Raw genomic sequence first — 7,127 nt, 5'->3', positions numbered from 1 at the left:
CGGTCGTTGCCACACCAAAGAATGAGGGTGTTTTTCCACTTTAAAGTTATATTAAAATACAATAGTTATAATAATATTGAAAACAAGATGGATAACCAACAAGGATAATATATCAGGTATATACCTACAAATTTTTTATGGTTGTGGGTACCATGTCAACCAACTTCAAATGCAGAATAAATAAACCATGCACAGGACTATTTCTCATAAATCACTACAACAGTGACAAAGGCCCATCCGGTATCGATAGCCTGTTAATTAGATAATAACCATATATTATTACAAAGATTTGCCATACTTGAAGCGACTGAGAGAAGGCTAATCCAAGTAGCCAATCAAATATGTGCTACAACTGCGGACGTTTCCGAAATAAGCAGCTCTGAATATAGAAATTATCCATTTTTGTGTCTGAAAATATAGGTTTCCACAGTTAAGATTAAATTTTCAATATCTTAATCGAATTTGACTCATGATACGTGATTTCGAACAACTGGTGGAGCCGAGAAAATTGAGCTGCAGTATGAGGAGATCCGATTATTGAGTCAAAAGTTATGTGTTTTAAATGTTGATCTTTGGGGTGTCCTTATGCGTGACCCTCCACTAGAAATTACTGAGAACTTTCATCTAACGGGTGAGAATGATAGAACATGATATCTTCAACCTTTATTATTGAGAAAATTCCCAATAAGAGGATAATGAAGTTGACGATATGGGGGGAGGCTAAAAATCAGATGTTTTTCGAAATACAAGGAAATTTTTATCAGGTGTACCTGGAAATCTATTTGAGATAGAACAATCTACTTAGTCTCAGGTTGTAGAGGATAAAATTAAGCCCAGAGGGGTTTTAAATAATGAATTTCAATAGTTGAAATTGGATAAGATATAGTTGATTAAAAACTGAATTTCCTCCAATTTTTTTTCTATTTTTCAAAAAAATACTCATTTTTGAAAATTGTAATTCAGCACTCAATGGAAATAGAGAGCTTCGAGTTATTCCATTTCATTCAAAATTTTATTATCTAAGCAGAAGACAAAAGAGATTTTTGTCAGATTGCCCGATTCGGCGAAAATCACAAAGAACTGGAAAAGGAGCCGAAAATCTGTGGTTTTTGGGGAACTCTGTAAAAAGCTCCAGGGCTAGAAAGTAAACTTTTTGTACCTTTAGTTTTAGGGTGTCCAATACTACAGAATCATTGACAGGGCCGCCGGTCCTAGTCATTTTGTCATTTGTACCTAGTAATTACTAGTTTATTAGATCAGGGCCGCCCACGGGGGGATTGTAAAGGCAAGCTGTGCCATCTGCTCGAAATTGACGAATGTCATCAACTTACACAAAATAACTAGTAGGCCTGCATCTACTGTATTTGTCATTCGATCATTAATTTTTGATTTACTATGATCAATTATTATTCTATTCCATTTCAATGATCAATACATTGTCACCCCCACCCCCCCAATATATGGAAGGACGGTTTTGTCCCCCTGCCACTAAACTTTTGATATCTATTTTTCCTCAAGAATATTATAAAAATTATTTACTGTAGACCCATTTGAGAAATCTATTTGGAGAGTCATATATCGACTATTCATTTCAGAAAATCATTGATTTTTAGGACCTATTCTATTATCTTCTTCTATGATATAATAATGGAAAGAATTATACATGTAGGGTATAGGAAATTCACGAATGACGCATCATTACATCTGAACTTAAAAATTTTGCATATTGATTCTGAGGATGGTTATAGGCCTATTTCAAATTCTTCAAGATTTAAACAGGTCAAGTTTTAAATTGAACCCTTGCTGAGCACGGTTACCTACATGTAGTTCATGAAAAAGCTCACTTTTATCACTCTGATAAATTACCTAAGATAATAAATAACGCTAATTGAACGAGCGTTGGCATAGAAATAGGCTAGTCAACAGAGTCGAAAGACAAAATCCTTTAGCCAGTTTGATTTTGACGTTGACAATACATAATTTGTGAATGCACAATATAATATTGTACAAAGTTAGTCGACTTTGTTACTTTCACTATCTATTACCAACTATAGTTTATATTGCTCTAGTTTATTATAGTTTATTTAGCACCCTCAACGGTGCTATGTAATATTTTCGGAGAAGGTAGCTATAAAAATACAATCTTACTATCTATCACCTTTCGTGAGTAGAAGAGGAACCTGGCATTTCTCTTGCACCCTGTCTCTCTTTCCTTCAGTGGTTCAGCGAAAGTTAACAATGTTTTCCCTATCCTTGTTGGTTTCTGGCAATATTGTGAAAACTAAACTTAAGAATTGTCCTTTTCGCATAGAGGATTACCTCTAATAATAGACAATAGTACAGGAATGTTGTCTATTCTACGGAAGAATAGCAGTATTTTCCCTTGTCATTCCGCTATAATTACATTGAGGTGTGTTTCAACCTTTTCCTCTACGGTATAGAGCTGATGAATGACTCGATACTGGTTCCTTCAAAAATGCCACAATCAATGGCGTATCCAGTGCGAGGGGGATATGAGTATGTGTCCCCACTCCCGAGATGGAATTGAATATTTTTTTTGTCGTCGGATCAGCCACAAACATTAGCTTCTAAAGCAATACTTTCAATATATCATAGACTAGTACACTGATAATTATTATGAGCTAAACAGAGAGCTCTAGTGAATTGGGACACAGAGATAGGAGAACACTACAGATATCACTTCAAAGTTAGTCAACTTTGTTACTTTGACTATCTCTTATTTTGTCATCTTTTACCTCTGTAGCTTATATTGTTCTAGTTGATTATTAGTTTATTTAGTTTCGTGTATACGGTTGCAAAGTGAGACAGCCGCTGCTGTAGTTCATATCCTTGAACAACAGCAGCTTTTTCTAGAGCTCCCTCAAAATTCCCCAGTTATGATCACCAGGCGTAGTTTTCACCTGCACAGGGGAACACATACCACCTATATTTGGAGAAACTGTTTCATGTTTGAAGAAATGCTAAAAAATGTAGAGAAAAGGAATTGCAAATCTGAAGTAGACTAATAAAAAATTGATGATAATTGTAAAATTGATGAATATTGTAAGTTGATATTGCAAATGCACAATTGAATTTGTTGAATATTCATACTTGGATACTACACGAAATTCATTTTAGTACTCATAATTATTATTAATTAGAGCACTAAGGTACCGTAGTATAAGTGTAACATGCAATTGCATTGCGATTGACTCTCATTTGCCAAGCACCTTATCTGGCTGCATCCACGTATACTGCATGCTGTAACTGGTAGACGAGTTTGAGGCGGCGCTATCTTCTCTACATCGCTGCTTCCTAATAGACCTACACAAGTGACAGTCTGACAAGTCGATCCCTTGTTTTTCGGTGCGTCAACGGGCACACATTCAAGGAAGCTAACTGCAAATGTCTGACTGCTAACTTCCTAATCAAAAATTAAGACTAGCTAGGATGGTTGACCCGAATAGCTGGAAACTGTTTGACTGTTGGCCGAGCGAAGTGAGTGATTTATGAATTAGCCTAATATTATGAGTTATCTCATTCAATCAGTGGTATTCTACCTTTTAGATTTATCATTAAATCTTCAATATTTACAATTATATGCTATTGTATAATTAATCTGAATAAAGAAATCAGTACCTAGCTTCAATTATTTTCCGTGAATGAATACATAACAGGATATTCGCTCAAATTAAAAACTGATTAGCTAACAACTTATTAATATTTTTTTATTATTTCCTAGGAATGAGATGACACAAAAACAAATTTTGAAGAACATTTTATTTGAAATGAGGCAAACAACAAATTATGTTCTCAGACTAATCACAAATAAAGTCAGGGAAGAATATACATTTCATGCTAGAATAAAAAGTTAATCTGATAAAGGAAATATTGAGAGTTTGATAATTATGATATTTTCATGTGTTCAAGAGTTTCATTTTTCAGGCTATTGAACTACGTGAACTGGAAAACTTGATCTGAAATAAACTTTGATTTTGAGAATTTTAATGATAGTGAGAGAGTAACTTCTTTTCAAGAGGAATCTACCTTACAAGAACTTTTTCAGCGTCTTTGCAACCATTGCAATGAGAAACCCTATGAACTCGACTACTTGTATACAATATTCTATATCATATCAAAAAATCAATTCCATTAAAAAATATTCTATAAGAAAAAGAATACAATCTTTAGTAAGTGTTAACCGAATGGACATGCCGATTTGTATTTTTTGAATTGGTTAGGTATTTGATCTACAGATGGATGATTAATAAATGATATATTATGAACGAAGAGCTGTGTGGATGCCCTGCAGTTTTTCTGAAATAGAAAATAGGAAATAAATTAACTATGATTGTTTTCAAACCAATTCCAGACAAGAGTATTTTACATAATTACTGGCAGAAAGTACACTGTAGCTTCAGCAATGTTGAAATAGGATAATGCAATGGAGTTTTAAAATGAGGTTATGTATATAATTCCACCTAATAGAATAGGATAAATTCGTAGCAATTGGTCCAATTATTACTGTCGATTAAGAATTATTACTGTCATGTTCTGGCACAATTTATTTATCACAATAAGTACCATCACTTGTGGAAATGATCAACCGCAAAACTGTTCCTATTAATTAATTTATACCACACATTTCAAAAATACATGTTATAAAAGAGTCACATTTTGAATTAAACAATTTACACCACAATATAAAAAACAAACAAATTTTGAAAATAAACAAAAATTCCATTTCATATTGCCAGCTTTGAATAAGAAGTGTGCATGTACAGATACTGGCAAAAGAATTCTCTTTCTTTTAACTTGTAGCCCAGTCAAGGAAGTATTATAGAGGGAAAAGTTTGGAAGACAATTTTTGACCCCGCAGTTCTGTTCAGGGTAGTGAGGAGGTAAACATATCAAAAGTCCCCACCCCTACCCACTGTGCTAAGGGGGTGGGGGTGGTTCAAAGGTACCATTTTTTGGTTTCTTGCATATAACTGGAAAATTATGCATTTTACAGACATGACTGTTCTATAATAAATTGAAGCTTACATAATTTCCTACAATATTGATCTCACAAATTATTCTATATCTCTTTCACTTTTCAAGATATCCGCTCTAAAAGATGTGACATTTTTGAAAAAAAAAACACATTTTCCTTTGATTTTTTGTTATTTTCGCTCATAACTTTTTTAATATCGATGGGAAAAATCCATGCTGATCATAAACTTATAGATCATCCAATTCTGTGTATAATTTCACAAGTTTACGCACATCCCCACGACTGTTGCAGCAGCTTCAGTGTTGAGTGTGAGATATTCAGTTATGCAAAAATAGCCAATTGACAAAGGAATTTGGAGAGAATGTTTTGAACACAATTTTTGACTTTACAACTTTGTTGGGACTAGTTAGGGGGTGAACATATCAAAAGTCCCCATCCCTACCCGTTGTGCTTAAGGGATGAGGGTGGTTTAAAAGTTGCATTTTTCAATGTTTTGCTTACATGCTCATATCTTGAGGAAAATGCGTCCAACCGACATGACAAACTATTCAAAAATAAAGCTTGATAAACTCTCTAAAATATTTGTTCTGTGGTGATTCGTGATATCTTCAACAGTTTTCGAGATATATGCTCTTAAATGTGTAAAATTGTTAAAATAACAGCTTTTAATCTTATTTTTTGATGTTTCAGGGCCTACAACTCTCCAACAGTGCATTGTAAAAATAAATTCTTACCGTAGATTTATAGAGCTTTGTTTTCTCTCCAATTTGATGTATTATTTCACTACTTAATGTTTTCCTTCTATTGTTATAGCATATTCTAGGTGGGGGGTGAAATTTTAATAATCATTAATACTATTACAATGCGGCGCAATCCTAACAAGTTGGCAGATTTTTGTGTCAGTGTACTATAGTGAGGTCCACGTTATAATGACAGTATTTAACCAACTTTGGTTTTGCTATCCTTGTCTATCATTCGACAAAGCCGGTGGTACTATCCTTTTCTAGGTCCACAACGATGCTAATTTCGTTCTTAACAGTGTAGAAATATAATTAATTAATGCAGAGAATCGGCATTGCTATTCTCCTATTTTTATGTATTGCCATTATAACGTGGACCTCACTATAGCCAAGTTTTCATACTGTATGTATACTGTGGTACAGCATACATCTACATTCTACACTTAGACCAGTTATATAATAGACACGGCCCATTGTATATTCATACTGAAGGTCGATGAAGCCAACATCTACTCCCATATCACCATATCGTGACGTCAGTATCGGATAGAAAACTTTCCTGCAGAGTTTGTTTATATTGTTTCCTATTTCAGCGGGAGTTCACCATTATCATAAATAATAATTCACTTCCATCTAAAATAGACATAATCAGCTATTGAAAACAATGTAAACAAACTCTGCAGAAAAGTTCTCTATCCGATGCTGACGTCACGATATGGTGATATGGTAGTAGATGTTGGCTTCAGAGGCTAGACTTCCCAGCGTGTCTATTCTATAACTGGTCTAAGATTCTACATAAAAGGATTGCAATCTGCAATACCAGTGATGTCACAGAAATATAACATTTTCAAAGTGGTGGATTTCAGTCTGTTACTCCATGAACTAAGCCACTTGAGTGCAGCACAGTTTGGTCGATGAATTGGTCGTATAGGATGAGTTGGTGTTTGGGTATAAAGGCTATTAGATAAAGTGTCGTTTGGGTAAAGTGGTTTCACGTCTTTTTCACGATTCCAAAATATTGGGTGAAATTGTAGATTGGAAGAAAAATAGATTGGGTCTGCTGGTTGGACCTCGGTTTTTCACAAACCCGCCTATCAAACACAGCACTGTAATGCGCTTGCGCACTTATCAGTTTTCCCCCGTTCGATTCGTTCTTGTGATGACGGTTACCGAGGATTGTGACTGAAGCTGATACTGGCAGCGAAACTGCCATAAAAATACTTTTCTACCCCAATATCCTTAATAAGCAATAGAAGTTCTTATCGACTGTGTATGACTCATTAATATCCATGTTCTGTATAAATTTATGTGATAGGCCTACTGGTATTAATGTTGATGTACCGTAATGTTTTTTGCTCATGTATAATTGATAATAATACATTAAAAATAAA

The sequence above is a fragment of the Nilaparvata lugens genome, chromosome X (assembly GCF_014356525.2).
Source record: "Nilaparvata lugens isolate BPH chromosome X, ASM1435652v1, whole genome shotgun sequence".
Lineage (NCBI taxonomy): Eukaryota > Metazoa > Arthropoda > Insecta > Hemiptera > Delphacidae > Nilaparvata > Nilaparvata lugens.
Note: the sequence above shows the minus strand (reverse complement) of the source record.